This window comes from Microtus pennsylvanicus, chromosome 7 (genome assembly GCF_037038515.1).
Source record: "Microtus pennsylvanicus isolate mMicPen1 chromosome 7, mMicPen1.hap1, whole genome shotgun sequence".
Classification (NCBI taxonomy): domain Eukaryota; kingdom Metazoa; phylum Chordata; class Mammalia; order Rodentia; family Cricetidae; genus Microtus; species Microtus pennsylvanicus.
The window spans coordinates 94,554,635-94,572,594 of record NC_134585.1 but is presented as its reverse complement, the minus strand read 5'-3'; the positions used below and the strand labels follow the sequence as shown (position 1 = coordinate 94,572,594).

At 44.7% G+C, this 17,960-nt stretch overlaps 1 protein-coding gene and 1 long non-coding RNA gene across 2 annotated transcripts in view; one reads left to right on the top strand and one right to left on the bottom strand.

Moving 5' to 3' along the window:
- Synpo2 (synaptopodin 2) overlaps positions 1 to 17,960 on the bottom strand; it is a 142,464-nt gene that overhangs the window by 51,309 nt on the left and 73,195 nt on the right. The window lies entirely within an intron of this gene.
- Positions 11,470 to 14,496, top strand: LOC142853837 (uncharacterized). The gene is made up of 3 exons (XR_012911269.1): positions 11,470 to 11,780; positions 13,212 to 13,291; positions 13,756 to 14,496. It is a non-coding gene; the product is annotated as an uncharacterized LOC142853837 (long non-coding RNA).

Here is a 17,960-nt window from a genome sequence, read left to right as displayed (position 1 = left end):
GTTGCCAATGAGTTTAGCATGCTTGTTTGTCTTGGCAGGTCCAAGGGAGCAAGGCTGGGCAGCGAAGGAGACTTCCAAACCAGGCACTTCAAGAAGAGGATCCAAGATCCTGCCAACTGACCTCTGTGCTTAGGAGATTGCACTGGCGATGAAGGGTGAGCCCGGCCGTGCTCCTTGCTGTGACCGACTACAAGTTCTCCTGTTTAATCCTGATCAAGGAAGGCCTGTGTGAAATGTCATCATCTTGTCTAAAGGATCCTGGGCCACCGCCAGTCACGGAGAGTCCTGCGAAGGCACACAAGAACCGCTGGCTACTCTACGCCAGGCACAAATCTGTGAGGAATTTCTAAGGGAAATGAAGTTGGACAGCAAGCAGTTGCTTGCATTTCTTCATCTGATCAATTAGTTCATCACCCCATTTGCCAGATAAACTACCTGTTCACAACATAAGGACACCTTTGATCAATACTGCAGTATCTAGAAGGATGCTCAAAACAGTTGTTGTGTTGGGGAGCTCACGGACAGAGATGTTATGACAAGGGAAAAACTTACACTGGCTAGTCAAAGGGAGGGTTGCATACCGGCGTGCTGGAGGCAGCTTGTTAATGAGCAATTAGTATACATATGAGGGGTTAAATCTGTTCTGTACTCAAGGCATGCAAAGTAGTGATGGTCTTCAGGAGAGTGGCTTCATGGACATCACACACTCGTGGGGTGGAGTCTCTCAACATGCAGAAGAGCAGTGCTATTTCACGATCTTCCATGGAAACCATATCCCAGAAGCAAGAGTTTGTGTAGCTGCATTTTTAATGAGAGTTCTTATGTGTGCTGTGGGTTTACTGTTGATATGATAAACTGTTGTTTCCCATAAAACACTCTAAGGAAACATGTCAGGAGCCAACTCTGTGTGTGTGTGGGGGGGGGGTTAATAAGTGACTTTTTCTAATAAACTATAATATTAACTTTATTCAATTGACTCTCCTTTCCGAAGAACTAGAAGATGACTATATAATCATTACTTTATGGTGTTTTGGCATGGCTCTTTAACTATATGACTCCTATTGTTCTAAAAACAAAGATGTTCCTAAGCCAAGACTCTGTGGGTGAGAACTGGCAACCAATGGAAGGTGGCATGCTGTTCAGCCTCTGCCTCCCACTAGAAAAACCACAGCCTTGATTTTGAGCATAGGCAGATAGATCATGCATGCCAAGAGCGGGCGCCTTCAAAGCTGCTACGGGCAGCCCTCGTGCACACGAAGAGCCCACGTACCATTTGGTTATACTTCTGCCAGGGGCATAATAGACAATAACACATCCCAATTCAAATTTACCATAACAAAACCAAAACAAATTATGTTTAGTACATGTGCACATGAATGTGAACACATACATGTGTATGGGGATACCCACAGAGACCAGAAGGCAGTATCTTGTCCCTTGATCAGGAGTTCTAAGAACTTGTGAGCCACTGGATATGGGCACGAGAATCCAAGCTCTGGTCCTCTTATAAAGAAGTAAGTTTTCCTAACTTCTGAGCCATCTCTCCAGCCTGCAAACAAAGCTTTCATTCACAAAATGTGCCCCACTGCAGACAAAAGATTCCTATTGCTAAAGCAATGCTTTATTAACAGAGGTGTGGACAGGGCCTCAAAGAACACAGGAAAGATTGTGGATAGCTAGAGCGTGGGGGTGTGGAAGCTGTCACCATCCTCGCCCCGGAGATGCGGCACTGTCACAGGTTCATAGCTGTGCAGGGCTCCTGACAGATGTGGGACAGAGGCAGCCTCGGTGCCGCAGCCCCTGGTGAGCACAATAGGCACAATAGCCCTCTGAGAACATGAGCTGCAGTCTCCAGGCTTCCTGGGCCGTGTAGAGAAGGCCAGACCCTGGGCCAAGATAGAGGACCAATGAAAAGAAGCCGGGCTGTTTCATAATGTAGTTTGGACTTCACAGGGAACCACTAATGGTGTGATTTAAATATTTATTTCTCTCACTACCTTCTGTCATAGTCTGAAGATCTTGGGCAGAGCCCATCCTCCTTTCTTTAGCTACTTCAGAGCCAAATTCACCTCATTTTCAGGTATTAAAAGGTCCAGTTCTCTCTAACACAAGACATCATGACATTTCTCAATCATCTCCAACATTCTCCCCAACTCAGCCTTCCTCACTTGCTGGTGCTGCTGGGGGCTCCCCCGTGGGCAGCTTCTTGTTGAGCTCCACCCTTTGACCTACAGCTGGCATTGCAGGCTGCAGAGGGGCTAAGGGTGGAAGGAAGATCAGCCTAAGGTATACCTGGGCCTGGTTTCTATTCCTCCCTTGGCTACTGACTATCTTCTGTGGGTTGCAAAGCCATAGGTCGCCTCTCCCATAGGACACACCATTAGATTCTGAGACAAGCTGAACACCTCACGTTCAAGTATTTCCTGGTAGATGATTCATTCTCTGCAGCCTTCACGGCTCTTTCCCAGCTCATCCTTTGTGGTCCACTCTCTCAGCCTCCTCTTGCAATGGGACAGGGGGTGGTGGTGGTGGGGGGGTAATCTGAGCAGTCTTTCCGACTTACCCGTGGCCTGGGGATTCCCAAACAGATGGGAGCAGATTCCTTCTGCTGTATCCTTTCTAACTCCCCTTTTACAGAGTCCCACCAACAAGTGAGCAGAAGGCCCTGCCCATCATCTACCTCATCAACCAGGAAAAAATCCTCTTCTGCCTTAAAGAAAGTCCCTTTGAATTTCTGGCTTCCTCCACAGGCTGCTGAAGGTCACAGCCGCTGACTGGCATATGCCATCTTTAGAACACAGAGGCAGGGCCAGGATTCCGTGCAACATCTGAACCTTGGGCTTTGGGAGTCCCCAGACTCAGGAGTGAAGAGAAGAAGATTTTAGTGCAACAAAATGCAACCAAAATTAAAGTGCAACATTCTCAATGACCAATCACGTGATGGGTTTTCCTTTAGCCCCAGCCCTAACCTGACTCAGGAAGGCTGATTCTGACTTTCTCTACAGTTTTAATATTTTGTGCATCATATTTTGGTATTCATTCTATTTTTCAAATATTGAGTTAAATACTATTTTTGCTAATTCCTTGAAGTGTAGAGGGTTCGGGGGGAGGGGGGGTCCACGTGCTTATAGGCAGAAATAGAGAAACCAGAATTGTTAAACACACAGGGTTTTCTCTTCAGTTTGGCAGGGATGTGCACACCTGTTTTCCATCCAGAAGGCTGGGAATGAATGTGCGAATAACCTGGTAATCTTGTGTAGCCCCTCAGTAACAAACGCAGGATGAAGGCTATTCCTTTGAACTAGAGAGAAAGGGCAAGAGAAAAGCAGAGCTGCAGGGACCTGGAAGAAGGGATGAAGTGGGCGAGAAAGAGAAAATGTCACGCTAGTTGAGCTGAACTTTCTTTATGGAGGAAGGTACAGGCTCGGAGGTCAAAGTTGAATGCAGACCGTGAAATTTTCAATCCATCAGTGATATTGGAAGCCATATCAACGAGTTATTTTTTATTGACCATAAAATTAAAATGTCATACAGAATTTTAAAGACTGGAAGGCACGAAAAGGTACTGTTCTGAGCCTTTGCAGAATTCTTCTCCCCCAACATGGATGTGAGCCCGGTTCTGCGCATCTCCAGGGTTTGGCTCTGTCCACTACGGATTATTAGACAGAAGAACAATAGAGATGGCTGCTCAGGCTTATGAACTGAACAAGGCACACCGTGCTTGTAACAGAAGGACTGATAGAACTGGGCACATTAATGATGACTAGATGAACAAACAGTATAAAGCGAACCTACATTCTTAACTTATCTCGGAATACTTGTGGCCAGAAGTGCAAATGGGAGTTGATAGCTCATAATTCATGAAAGGCCGAGGAGCTGGCGTGTGCAATCCACCAACTTGCAAGCTCCCATTATATCATTTTGAGTGTGGCATGATGGAAAAGTCAGCCAATGACGTATCGCTACACACGTAGGTCAGTGAATCACTCAACAGAGACACTTGCAGTAGGTGGTAATTAATTCAGAAACCTACGACTGGGCCAGGTGCAGAGAATGGGAGACTTGGGAGCACTCAGTCCTAACTGAGGCATCTTTATCACCTTAATGATAAGGGAGGTATTTGGAAGGGGAGCATTAGAGGTCCCACAACATGTGCATACAATTGACACCACATTGACTCAAATATTACATATACTTTAGATTTATCCACAGGAGAACTATTTCTCTTATGCCTCTTTTCAAAAACAATGTAAACTTAAATTTATTTCAAGCTGCTACAGTAAAGCCTAAATTGAGCCTGGGGAGATGAGGACCTGGGCTTAAGTCTTGAGGACCCACATAAAAGCTGGCAGGGTTGCAAGCCCCTGTACTCCAGCACTGAGCTGGGGCAGAGGCAAGAGGATGCGTGGAGCACACTGATCAGACAACCTTGTCAAATCAGTCAGCTCCAGGTTCAGGGAGAAATTCTGTGCCAAACAGTAAAGTAGAGAGTGATTGGGGAAGATGGGTGAGCACTGATCTCTACATGTGAGCAAAGTGCCTTCATATATGCATGTATACGACACATGAGCCTGCATGTACACCACCACACACAATTATACATACTTAATGAGTATCATGCAGTATTGTAACTGTGTCTCTAACATATTAATTAGGTCAAGCATATTTCCTAAACATTATGGTTTCTTTATGCTGAAAACATTTAAACCCCTTTTTCTAGCTTTCTGAAATACACAGGCCGCACTGTCATCTATAATCACCATCTGAATACACAGACCTCACTTTGTCTATAATCACCTTCAGTATACACAGCACCTCACTCTTGTCTATAATCACCTTCAGTATACACAGTACCTCACTCTCATCTATAATCACCTTCAGTATACACAGTACCTCACTCTCATCTATAATCACCTTCAGTATACACAGTACCTCACTCTCATCTATTATCACCTTCTGTATACACAGACCAGGTTAGAAATTCTTGCTTTCATCTGTCTATAGGTAACACCAACTCACCAACATTCCCACGTCTGCCCTGGAATCCCCTACTGTCTCCAGCCTCTGTAACGACCATTCTCCTCTCAACTTCACAAGACCAGCTTTTTACATTCGTCTTATAGGCGAGATCACGTGATGCTTATGTTCCTGTACCGGGCTTGTAACTTAACACAAAGCTCTCCAGTCCTTTCCATGTTTCCACAAATGACAGAATTTCATTTGTTTAGTGAATATCCCACATGTATCTCACAGCTTCTTCATCCCCTCACCAGTCAATGGTCACGCACACTGTTTCCATGTCTTGGCTATTTTAGTATTGCCAGGGACGTGGAAGCGCCGATTGCTGTGTCTTTGGCATCTCATTTCCTTTCCTTTGGATATACATCCAGGAATTAGACTGAGCAATCATTATCGGTAGCTCTGCTTTTAATTTTTAGGGGAATCTCCATACAGATTTCCCTAAAGGAACGGACTAGCTTACATTCCTACCAGCACGGTACAGAGGTACCCATTCTGGACATCCTTGCCAGCACTTGTTATCTCTGGTATTTATTTATTTATTTATTTATTTATTTATTTATTTATGTGTGTGTGTGTGTGTATGTCCATGCATGTGTGTGTTGGGGGTGTTAAATATCTATCTATTTCAAGACAGTAAAGACCACATCTTTCCATCTGGCACAAAGAGCTAACTACAATCACCTGCTATGAACTCATTGCCTTCTGAAGCCTGTTCTTTCCCAACAAACATAACAAAGCAACGAGGTAGAAGTTAAGTGAAGCTTAGAAAACTATAAGGTGATTCAAGATGGTCACAGAAATGTACACACACACACACACACACACACACACACACACACACACACTAAAAAAAATAGACATACATTAAAGAATAAATATAACTTGAAAGACCAATGGTGGTTAGGGGACTGTCTACATGTGGCAACGCCCTGGTTAGGACAGGCAATCCGTGCTCTCCTAGCTCAAGGGGGAAGCTGTAGACATAAGCCAGCACTCTGTCTCTTGTATCTGTAGCTAACAGATGTCCCTACCACAAACATAAAAGATTACGGCTGTTATAACAAGTAAAGAAAAAACAAGCAGCATAACCCTTAGGGACCACTGCAAGTTCACTTATGTCAGACACAGAAATGGCTCCTTCTTTGCACTGACATTTCTTTTTGACAGATAAGTGCCCCAATATGTGAGGTTGCGAGGCAGTGATATTTCTATTCCCCAAGCGCATTCCTCTGTCTTCTTCTTAAGGCAGTTGTAGGGTTTAAATCCAGAGGATCCACAGTCATATGATTTTCTTAGGAAATCCCCAGGCATTCCCAGGCTTGCTGCCAGGCAAGGGACTGCTTGGACTTCACGTCTTACATCTTCACTGTGTCCAGAAGACACTTGCGTGCTTGGGTTATTGAACACAAATTCCTCAGATAATCTGTGTTCTACCAAAGATGGGTGCAGCTCCCAATTGGCCAAAGGCGTGACATTTGTGGTTTCTTCATTTAACACTCTGACCCACCTTCAAAACACACAAACAAAAACAGCAAAAAATAAAGTGGGAAAAAAAGACCAGTAAATTAGGAAATAAAGAGAAACTCTTCTTGGAAGCCATCCAGAAACTGTTACCCTTGCTAGAGCGATGTCAAATGTGAGACACGGAAAGAGGGCGAAATATTAAAACGCTCAAGAAATACTCCTGACAATGGAAACCATCTCAGAAGAAATGAATAGCTTAGCAAAAAAACTGGAAGAGAATGTTGAGAGAACTTCTCCAGGTTCTTCTACAACTCAACACATTCTGAAAACAAGACCAATAACTAAAACAGAAGAAGCTTACCAACACTTGTTATCTCTGGTATTTATTTATTTGTGTGTGTGCGGGGAATGCCTACAAATAGTTTAATGCCCAAGTGACAGAAACAGAGACTAAGAAAACAAACGACAAATCATCAAGTAAATAATTCAAGGAATTCAGCTCCTGAATTAAAAGGCCCATGCAATATAAAAGTTTACCCAAACCAAGGCACCAGTTTGTGAAAATTCATGAATGTAAGTTTCTAAGGGAAAAAGAAGGGCCCAAGAATCACAATAACTTCCAACTGCTCAGTAATATTGGAAGCTGAGAGAGAGTGTGGCATCTTTAGCATTCTAAAAGTCAAACCGTCCTCAGTCTAGAATGCTGCCTAGTTAAGTTATCAATGAATTATGAGGGCGGAGGGTAAAGAGGCTTCCGTGGGAAGCGAGTGGTGAAACGATACCATGAAAGTGAGAAAGAAATGTAAGAAAAAAAATGGGGCGTGCGATGTAAGAAATGGGCACTCTGACTCGCAAGAGAGAAAGGAGGAAGCCCAGAGTGACCGCGAAGGAAGGTTCCAGAAAATGGCTGTGCACCAGGCAACGGGAATGATGGATCCAAAGTAGAAAAGGCTGAAGAATAGGAGAAAACAGCTCTATACAAGGGGATTGACTAGGAGGTCTCCTGATACATTCTTAAACATCAGGAGGATATTTTAATGAGGAAAGAGAGTTTTAGATATAAATGTAATGACAAGAACTTAAACTGAAGAGATAGTTGTTAATCGCTTTGTTTATTTTTCAGGCAGGGTTTGCCCTGGCTGCCACGGAACTTGATGCAATTCTTTGCCTCCCCAGTCCTGGCATTGCAGGTGTGCAATAATATGTCCAGGCTGATGGCTGCTAACAGGAAAGAGGAAAAGGGACTGCTTACAGAAGGATAGGTAGCCACGGTACTACAGCTTAGCCTAAAAATCTAAACACATCAGAAAGATGTTTTGTGCGGTGGAATAAAAGTGTGCTGATAGAAAAAATAAAAAGGGATAAAAACCCCACCACACTCCTTTAAACCCCAGACACAACAGTCTTGAGTCTTGGAGAATCCATCAGTTTCTTAGAGATTTTTCTAGATGTATGTCTCAGTAGCGTGTGTGTGTGTGTGTGTGTGTGTGTGTGTGTGTGTGTGTGTGTAAAGCAGAGAAGGGGGAAGGCAGAGGGGAGGGAAGAAGTGAGAGTAACAAGACAATAATCCTTTTTGCAAATGATATCACTGAGTTCTAAAGAGATACATAGGTGTTTTAATTCTTTGAACTCACTGTTCTTTGCTCCCTCTCGCCTGTCTACCTCCCTCCCCCATCTCCTGAGATCCAGCCCTGGCAACACAGACAGTGATGAGGTCATGGGCTCTTTATGGGCATGGTATGAAGACGATGGCAGCAGAAAGGCTGTCACACAGCTCTTTGCAGCACCTCTCATTGCCGAGAAGAGAGGGTCATACATCCGGAGTGATGCTATGTCACTAATCCAGAGCCATTGCTGTGTGTGTGCATGTGTATGTGTATGCATGTGTCTGTGTGTATTTGTGTGTGTCTGTGTGTCTGCGTGTCTGTGTGTGTGCATGCGTGTGTGTGTGTGTGTCTGTGTCTGTGTGTATTTGTGTGTGTGCATCTGTATCTTCATTCAATGGTTTCCTGCTTTCCCAGGCAGCCATCAATCAGGGAGTCTTTTCCAGCTGGGCATACTGGGAGAATGGAGAGACTGGTGTGAAGCCTGCCCTAGCTTCTCATCTGTTACCAAGGTCTTTGACATTGAAAGAAAGGAGAATATCCCTTTGGCCCAGCATAGGCACATGTGGCCTGCCTCCTTCGGACATTGTCCCCCACCCCCAGTTAGCATCTTTTCTTTATTGTCTAAGAAATCCATCTTGGTCCTAACAGGAGTGACTGGCAAGGGGTAAGATACCCTTGACGCTGCTGCTTGCTTCTTAGGTATCTTGCTTCCCAGGCTCGGAAGCTCTTTTCTCTGCCAGGGTATCTCCACAAAACTCTCTTACTTCTCCTTTATCAATTTCATCAGAAGAAAAAGAAAATGACTGCTTAGGCCAAAACATCAAAATGGTGGCATTTAGCATCTCTGCCTGGATGGCTTTAAAAGGTGCCAGCAAGGGCAGTGATGCAAAGCCCTGAAGCAGTGAGGGAGGCAACGATTCTGTTTTCCACCGGCGCTCAGAACCTTTCTTACATTCCCTGAAGCATCTACCCCTCCTTCTGATCTGCTTTGTCCTCAGCCTCCGCTGTCCCCAGACAGAGACTGTGGCAGTCTATGAACTCAGTACCAATTACTCACAACATTTCTTTGGGTTCTGCTTATTTTAATCATTAAAGTGTCAGCTCCACGGCAAACTGTATCCCAGAAGAGCAGAACTTTGCTCTGATCCCCGCCATGGTCTGGCCCGATGAAAGGCACAATGCTTTACTGACTGTTTGCCACCTCTCTGGACAGTTTGAGGAAAGATTGCTAAGCCCATGCTGGGGAAGGCAAGACTGAGTCTCTGAGATCTATGGGGTGCTTGTCAGTGGCCAGGCAGGAGCCTGTGGCCTAAATCTTTAATGGCTTTGCTGTAACCTCCAAAGAAATGGAGAGAGGGGGAGGGAAGTGAAGGAAAGAAAAAAAGAAGAAGGAAGGAAAATAAAGTTTAGAAATTCAGGCTTTGGTCCATTTATTAGACCGGCATAACCATTCACATCCCTGGAGCTGTAAGGTTATGAGAAATTAACACACAAACTCCCTCTTTTCCAGGGAGAACGGAGACTCGGAGGAGTTAAGGTTGTGCAAGGCTGCAGAATCTAGTAGAGGCCCCAAGGATCTCAACCCCACCCCAAAGTTCCTTTCACGGCAGGAAGTAAAATTTGGGCCAGGCTTTGAAATATCAATCAAGGAGCTTTTAAAAGAGGATCCAAACTAAGACACAGCAACTGTGTGCTCAGACTCTTGTTTAAAGTTCTCTGGCTCCTAAGGAGCAAACACCACTCTCGGTAACACTTGCCTGGTTACCTTTTCATCACTGCACACTGAACAGTCTTAAGCACAGCAGATAACAGGGTCTCTTTGCCTTTGGAAAGAGATGCCTTGCCCAGAAGCCAGCAGAGCGGTCTGTGTACTCCGCTAGGAACATATACTAGTACTAAATGAAAGCGCCAAGTCAGTTAGGGATGTTCAGCAAACAGGGGCATCAGTTTGAAGACTAGAGAGAGTTCCCTCAAATACACGACACACTTACATAAAAGTGTGGTTACCAAACAGGCATGCAAGCAAATCCTAAGTGACCCAAATCTAAAGAGCCCTGCCACAGCTCCATATCATGACCGCTCCTCCCACCCGTCAGGAGACAGGGAGTGGGGGAGGGGGAGTTCTTGACACTGCCTCATCCAGGAAGCCTGCCTTCTCCTGCTCAGCTCCTGGAGCAAGCACACCATGGCAGGGATCAGGCATGGCCAAGACCTTGGCAGTGAGTGATGGGAAGGGCTTGTGCCTTCTGCGGTTCACCTCGGATACCAAGTAACATGAGAAGAGTGATACTCAGAGTTACCTCATAGAAATGGACTGAGCTGAGCCTAGGGCAGCCCAAATGAAGGTATTAACGTATCTAAGGAAAGAATGTGTCTTTTCTGAATGGACTGGCCAGAAATAGAAATCAGAAATGAGTCCAGAGACAAACAGTGCCCATAAAAGCACTGGCCAGGGAGAAAGATGCCCCAGAGAAGGACTGGCTGGCCCAGGGCCAGGGCAGGTGAGGAACCAACCTCTGACCCTCACTTTTGCATCGCACCAAGGGAAGGTTCTGCAGCCCAGGAGCGAAAGTATTCAGGCTTGGACACATGCTTTCTCTTTCCCCATGAAGACAGAAGTCAGACTTCTGGTTTACCGTGCCTTCTCTGTCCTCAGGCTGCAGCTAGTCTTAATACTGCAAGGACAGTGGCCTGATTGCTTCAGAACATGCCCGAGGGTTAGGCCCCAGCTATGCTATGATTACAAAGGCAAGGCCCCCTCGGTAGACCTTCCACAGCCGGGGAAATTACCCTTGCCTCGTGTTGCTACACCCCCCCCCAACTGTAGTTAAAACTAATTGACTTCTCAGCCTGAAACTAGGACCCCGACACACACGCACACATTCACTCACACAATGCACACATTCACACACACACACCACTATCTCTTCACCAAGCACACCATCAGCCTCGTGGTTTGACTATTTTTATTTTACAAAACCATGGCTCTCCCATTCAGAATGAGCATGATTTTCATTTCCTTTTCCAACCCCAGGCAGCTGCGTGTCAATACTTAGATGAGTAAGATCCTTTTCAGTTCTCTGCGACTGGCCTCAGAGGGATGTGTGGTGAGGCTACCATCAAAGTAAACAAAATAACAGCTATTGCAAAATAGAGATTACCTTGTTGGGAGTTGGAGTCTGAACTTGATTTTGGTAGAGAGATAAAACTTCATCAAGATAAGCAGAAAGGGGAAGAGTGTTCAAAGCAAAGAGAACAAAATGTGTACACATTCTGTGATGTGTGAGGCCCAGGACACAGCTCAGAGGTTCTGAAATGTGCAATGTGAGGCAGACAGCCACAGGGACAAGGCTGGAGAGGGAGGGGAATGAAACAAATGCTCGTGCAGTGTTGGGACAGTTGGGAATTTCCACTGGAGGTGACAGGAGTTAGCAAGGGCTCTGAAGTACCAAAGAGGCTGCGTAACGATTGCTTACGCTCAAGCCGGCACTTTCAGTACCAGTGTGGACAAGGAATTGACACAAACCAGAAGAAGGCAAGGGGAGCTGGACTGGTAAGAAAAATTGAAAGAAGCCATTTGGGAAAGTCCAGGCCAGGACTATCCAACAGAAGCAGAATGTGAGCCGTGAATACAAGCCACACACATCGTCCTAAACTTTTCAGAAGCCATGTTAAAAGGAGAAACTGGTAAAATTCATTTTCATACTTATATTGACCAGGACCTGGTAACGCAGACATGTAACCCAAAACATGAAAGTCACAAGTACCAGGATCTGCCTAGGCTACAGCAGAACTGAATTCAAAAGCAGCCTAGGGAAATTAGCAGGATTCTGTATCACATGAGGACCTTGGGGGGAGGGTTGAAGTGGGGAGGGGAGAGGCAGGAAGGAGAGCAGAGAAAAATGTAGAGCTCAATAAAAAAAAAACGATAAAAACTGAGGCAGAGACAAGATTTTTGTTCAAATATCATAGTCATCAAGGTTCAAAGCTAGGATTCATGTTTAGGCAAGGCCTGGCAGTGTGGCTCAGTAGGAAGAGCATGAGCAAGACTATGGGGTTAGCAGGACCCAATAATGAATAAATGAGCCTTGGAAGCGTGGCTCAAAATACAGAGTTTAGAGTTAGACTCAGGACCTTACAGAACACATCAAACTAACACAAAACACAGGGCCAATGGGATCAATCAAGCCGAGAGTCAGAGACCCCTTCAACGCTCTTTGTGGGTTTTGGGAAGTTATTTTAACCACAAGTTCTCTTTTCTCACTTGTGTGCTAGGAGTGTGTCAGGCCTTGCTGATGGACTGCTGGAGGGCTAATGGCGGGGTAGGCGATTGATCAGTACGCAGTGGCTGCATCCTCACTACGCACGCATGCTTGAAGGCCAATACACATGCCCGTCAGAATTCACGTTTTCCTTCAAGTAACTAATCGCATCTTGCTTCTGCTGTTTTGGAGAAATGACTTTGATTCCAAGAGTTGGTTCTCTAAAAAGATAAATTATGCAAACCCTTAGCTAAACTAACCAATAGAGAGACAGAGAACTCATATTAGCAAATTTAGAAATAAGGGAAACGTTCCGACAACTACCAATGAAATTCAGAAACCATCTAGGACACAAAAGAAATGGGTGTTGTTCTCAAGGCTTATGTCTTCTCAAAGCTAAACCAAGATGGGATAAATAACTTGAGTAGATCGATTATAACCAATGACACCTGAAAAATATCCTTACCAAAAAAAAAAAAAGTCCAGTCCCAGTTGGAGTCACAGATAGAATTGTTCCAGACCTTTAAAGTTGATCGAACAATTGCCTGTCTCAAATTATTCCATAATACAGTGTGGAGATTTGAATAAGAATGGCTCATATATTTGAATATTCAGTCATTAGGGAATGGAACTATTTGAAAAGATTAGGAGGTATGGAAGAAGTGTGTCACTGTGTGTGGGGGGGCATTGAGCTTTCAAAAGCCCATGCAAGGCACAATAACCAGATCTCTCTCTCTCTCTCTCTCTTTCTCTCCCTCCTTCCCTCCTTCTCTCTCTCTCTCTCTCTCTCTCTCTCTCTCTCTCTCTCTCTCTCTCTCTCTCTCTCTCTCTCTCTTTCTCTCTGCCTATGGATCAGGATGTAAGTCTCAGCAGCTACTGCTCCAGTGCCCGCCTTCATTCTCTGCCACGATGATAATGGACTAAACCTCTGAAACTGTAAGCAAGGCCCCACTAAATGCTTTGGTCATGGCGGCTCTTCACCCACAAGGCAGTGACTAAGACACAGAAAGAGGTGGTCGTTTTCTACAAGGGTCTCCACCTGCTGCAAGAGAAGCTTCCTTGATGAAGGGTGAGGTCCACACTTATCTGCACTCATCAGTCAAGGGCCCACTGTAATTTTCCTGAAGTCTAAGAAAATTGATTAAGGGGCTCTAGGTATATCACGTCTTCCAGAAGATCATCTCATTCTTACATAGACATGCAACGGCTTTCATCTCAAAAGCCAAAAATTAAAAAAAAAAAATCGAACACCCAAATCCTTAAGGAAAAGACGAGCGGCTCTGGGGCTTTTAACTTCAGGTTTCCCAGGGGTCATGTGTCATTTCTGACCAAGTACCATGGCTTGTTTCCGCTGTCCTTGAGGTTGTTTTTCACCAGACTTTCCGGTTTTCTTTCCCTAGGTGATGAGACGCAGGGTGCAGAGCCTTTAAGCCATCAGAGAGCTCTCCCAGCTCAGCTGTGACTCAACAGCCCTCTGCTGACTCCACCAAGGCAATGGTCCCTCCAGCCTCACCGCCTCGCGTTTCTCATCGGAGTTAGGAGGCCTCATTCTGTTGGGATGACCTAAACGACACACTTGCTCTGAAAGTACGGCCCGCTGATTCTTCACATCCGACATTTTGGCAGGGGACCCGCCTAGGAAGCCGCTCCTCTGCAGGATGTTCCAGCGACCACATACCTGCCCTGCCCACAGCCTGAAAGGATGACTAAGGCGCGTGTGTGTGGATCTTGAGCTGTTCCAGCTGTCACGGATGTCAAGTGTATTCCTGGCACTCTGTCCCATCCTCTGGGCAGTTAAAACATCGGAGAAGGAAACTAGATTTTTCTATGAAACTACTTGTCAAAGAAAAGCCTAATATGGAGTCCTGGCCGGCTCCAAGGCCTCCCAGGGACACCACATGTTTGACAAGAAAGGAGGGCAACACTCATTGGTTCTCCAGATTTTGCACAGGACTGATGAAGAAGAATGAGGTGCTTATCAAACCACCCATCAATCACCGTGAACCCAGTGGTTACGCTGGCTAGCCGGGTATATTTTTACCATCAGAACATAACTGAACAGTCATCTGCTGGACCTTTAAAATTAGAAAAATAGTTCCAATGGAAAACAAACAAAACCCCCTAAGACCCGAGAGGAAGAAAAGCGAAGTGGGGGGGAAGGAGAAAAGGTTCAGAAATCTGTAAAGCAGATTTTTAGACCCCGGGACACTTGCTGAGTTGGAGCTTACAAGTCAGTGATGGCGGGGAGAAGGAGCAGCAAGACAATTTTGGAGAGAAGTCTGTTTCAAGAGCAGAATGTGGGAGGAGGGAGGGTTGCTGCTGACACACAGGGCAGCGTTGGTGAGTTCACGATCCAAGACGAGAGTCCTCAACTGTCCCGAGGTCAGAAAGCCACACAGACATGCCACCAAGCTGCCTGTGGCAACATATCCAAAAGAGTATGTTTCTACCTTTGAGTTTGAAATCAAGAAACCCCAAATAATGAGGCAAACACATTTAAAAGAAAGTTTCCAAGTAAATTTCAAGCCATGCAAATTCCAGCGGGTCCTATGGCTCTCTGCCACGTACTATTGTGTTTCTTTTTTCTTTTTCATAAAATGTTAATACTTTTATTTATTTATTAAGGATTTCTGCCTCCTCCCCGCCACCGCCTCCCATTTCCCTCCCCCTCCCCCCGATCAAGTCCCCCTCCCTCATCAGCTCAAAGAGCAATCAGGGTTCCCTGACCTGTGGAAAGTCCAAGGACCGCCCACCTCCATCCAGGTTTAGTAAGGTGAGCATCCAAACTGCCTAGGCTCCCCCAAAGCCAGTACGTGCAGTAGGATCAAAAACCCATTGCCATTGTTCTTGAGTTCTCAGTAGTCCTCATTGTCCACTACTTTGTAACGGACGCTTCCCCTTTTGTGGAGGTTTCGTTTCTGTTGTTGCTGTTGACAGTTCTAGAGACTGAACCTAAAGCCCTATGCACAATAAAGACCTGCCATTGGGTTACATCCAGCCCCTTTATTCCACTTGGGTATGCAGTGACATCAAGTTGCTAAGTCAGAACTTAAAGGAGTTGTGATTACAGGCACAGCAGCACCCAGGTTGACTTGTTCCCTTTAAAGAGTATATGCACATGTACACACATACACATGCAAACACACATATGCACACACACAATATCAATACACATATATAGACATGTACACACATGCACACAAATGCCATACTAATACACGCACATATACATATAGATGGCTTCCGCTGTCGTTCTCTCCTCGCTTTAATTATGCAAATAATTGTTGAAATACATTAACAATCAATCTCATATGACTTCACTGCCTACTGTCTTCCCAAAGTTCCACTCTTCTTTTATAGTTTTCTAAATCTCAAAATAAATCTAGATTCATTAAACCATTCACTTCACTAGACTAGACAAGGTTTTCCCTAAGTTCACGGCCTGGTAGATCTTTCTACTCTTGTTTTGTTTTGTTTGTTTGTTTTTTGAGACAGGGTTTTACTGTGTAGTCCTGGTTGTCCTGGAACTCACCCTGTAGACCAGGCTGGCCTTTAACTCAGAGATCCACCTGCCTCTGCCTCCTGAGTGCTGGGATTAAAGGTGTGCACAACCACCGCCCAGCAACAGTTTGTCCTCTGAATATATGTGCACTGTGGCCCATGATTCCGCATCTAAATATATAAGAAGATAGACAGGGAGGAAAGAAAGAAGGAAGGAAGGAAAGGAGGAAGGAAGGAAGGAAGGAAAATGTAATTTAAAAATTTTAAGTCACTAGTGAAGGAGGCTCAATCGTCACTACACAGCTCTTTCTCCTTTGATTTCTTCTTATGCTGTTCTGTCTCCCTACTTTCTCCTCAAGTCTATTCATTTTAGTCTTAGGGTTCCTTAGGTCTGAGAAAATTCAACTTTGATAATAATTCTGGTGGAATACTCAACATATATAAATATGCGTGTTTATATGTATATATACATATATGTGGAGAGAGAGAGAGAGAAAGAGAGAGAGAAAGAGAGAGAGAGAGAGAGAGAGAGAGAGAGAGAGAGAGAAGAGAGAGAACAGCAAACTGCTTCTTTCTTAGTGAAAAACAACTAAACAAGAGGTCATAGTAAACAAGTCATTGAGTGGCCACAATGGCACACTCCGATAATGCCAGAACTCAGGATGCTGAAGCAGGGTGATTTCAAGTTGGGGCCATCCAGCACCATCTTGATATTATCTCAGCAAGACAAAGCAAGGGTCGGTTAGATGGCTTAGTAGGAAAAGTGCCTGCTGCCAAGACTGACAACCTGAGTTCAAATCCTGGGTTCAGAGTCAACTTCTTATCTTCTGAGAACGCGCTCCATTCCCTCAACATGCACACAAAATGCAAATTTTAGGTGTAAATAAATACAAATAAATAGAGCAAGTCAAACAAAGGAGCCACTGAATTAGATCAGAACTCTGTTCTGAAAATTCAGTTCAACATCCTGAAAAAGCCATGTCTTGCCTATGTAACTTTATATTTAAACACGGGGTTGCCTCAGCAAGGCTGAATCTTGGGAGTCTCTGGGTACATCCCAGAGTCCCGTTTCCCTGCACGAGCCTCCCAGCTTGTTACTGTTACATCCACTTCTTTGGTGCTGCTCTGCATCTCTCATTGGAACCCATGCTTTACAAGAACCAGGGCCATGCCTCTCATCTCCCCATCCCCCTAGCCCTGACATCTGGTCCAGTATCTGGCATATAAACAACACTCTTTAAGTAGTTTACAAACAAATGATTAAACAAGAAAATAATTTTATTCTTTATAATCAAACAAAAGTGTTGCCTACTGGGTGAAGTCTCCTCTTGCTTTAAGAGGAAGCTAGTTACTGGTGCTTGCCAAAAACACAGCCCTTGGGAAGAAATCATAAGGCTACACATGTGCACTGCGAATATTGTTTTTTTTTGTTTTTGTTTTTTTTTTTTGGTTTTTTGAGACAGGGTTTCTCTGTGGCTTTGGAGCCTGTCCTGGAACTAGCTCTTGTAGACCAGGCTGGTCTCGAACTCACAGAGATCCACCTGCCTCTGCCTCCTGAGTGCTGGGATTAAAGGCGTGCGCCACCATCGCCTGGCCACTGCGAATATTGTTATTCATGCTTCTCATTCAGTTTTTTTCAGAAATCCTTCAAGGCATCATTACAGATGAGGAAGTGAGCTCAAAAAGCCCAAGGCATTCGGGGATGGTGGCACAAGCCTGCAATCCCAGTACTTGGGAGGCAAAGAGAGATGGATCTCAGTGAGTTTGAGGCCAGCCTGGTCTACAAAGCAAGATCCAGGACAGCCAGGGCTGTTTCAGAGAAATCCTGTCTTAAAAAGAAAAACAAAACAAAACAAAACAAAAAATTCAAGTCCTATGTTAATAATAGACGGCCACTTCAGAATTAAAATCCATTTTTTAACAGAATCCCTTCTCATTAAACCACACTGTCAACACACATGGTATTACATCAAAATACACACAGTTCTATATTTTGATGTATTATTTTATCTGCTTACAAGTTTCAGCTGTAAAGGTAGAGATCCTATATATTTTTTATTAGTAGCAATGAGCATTGGTACCTTTTGTACCATATTTAATATCT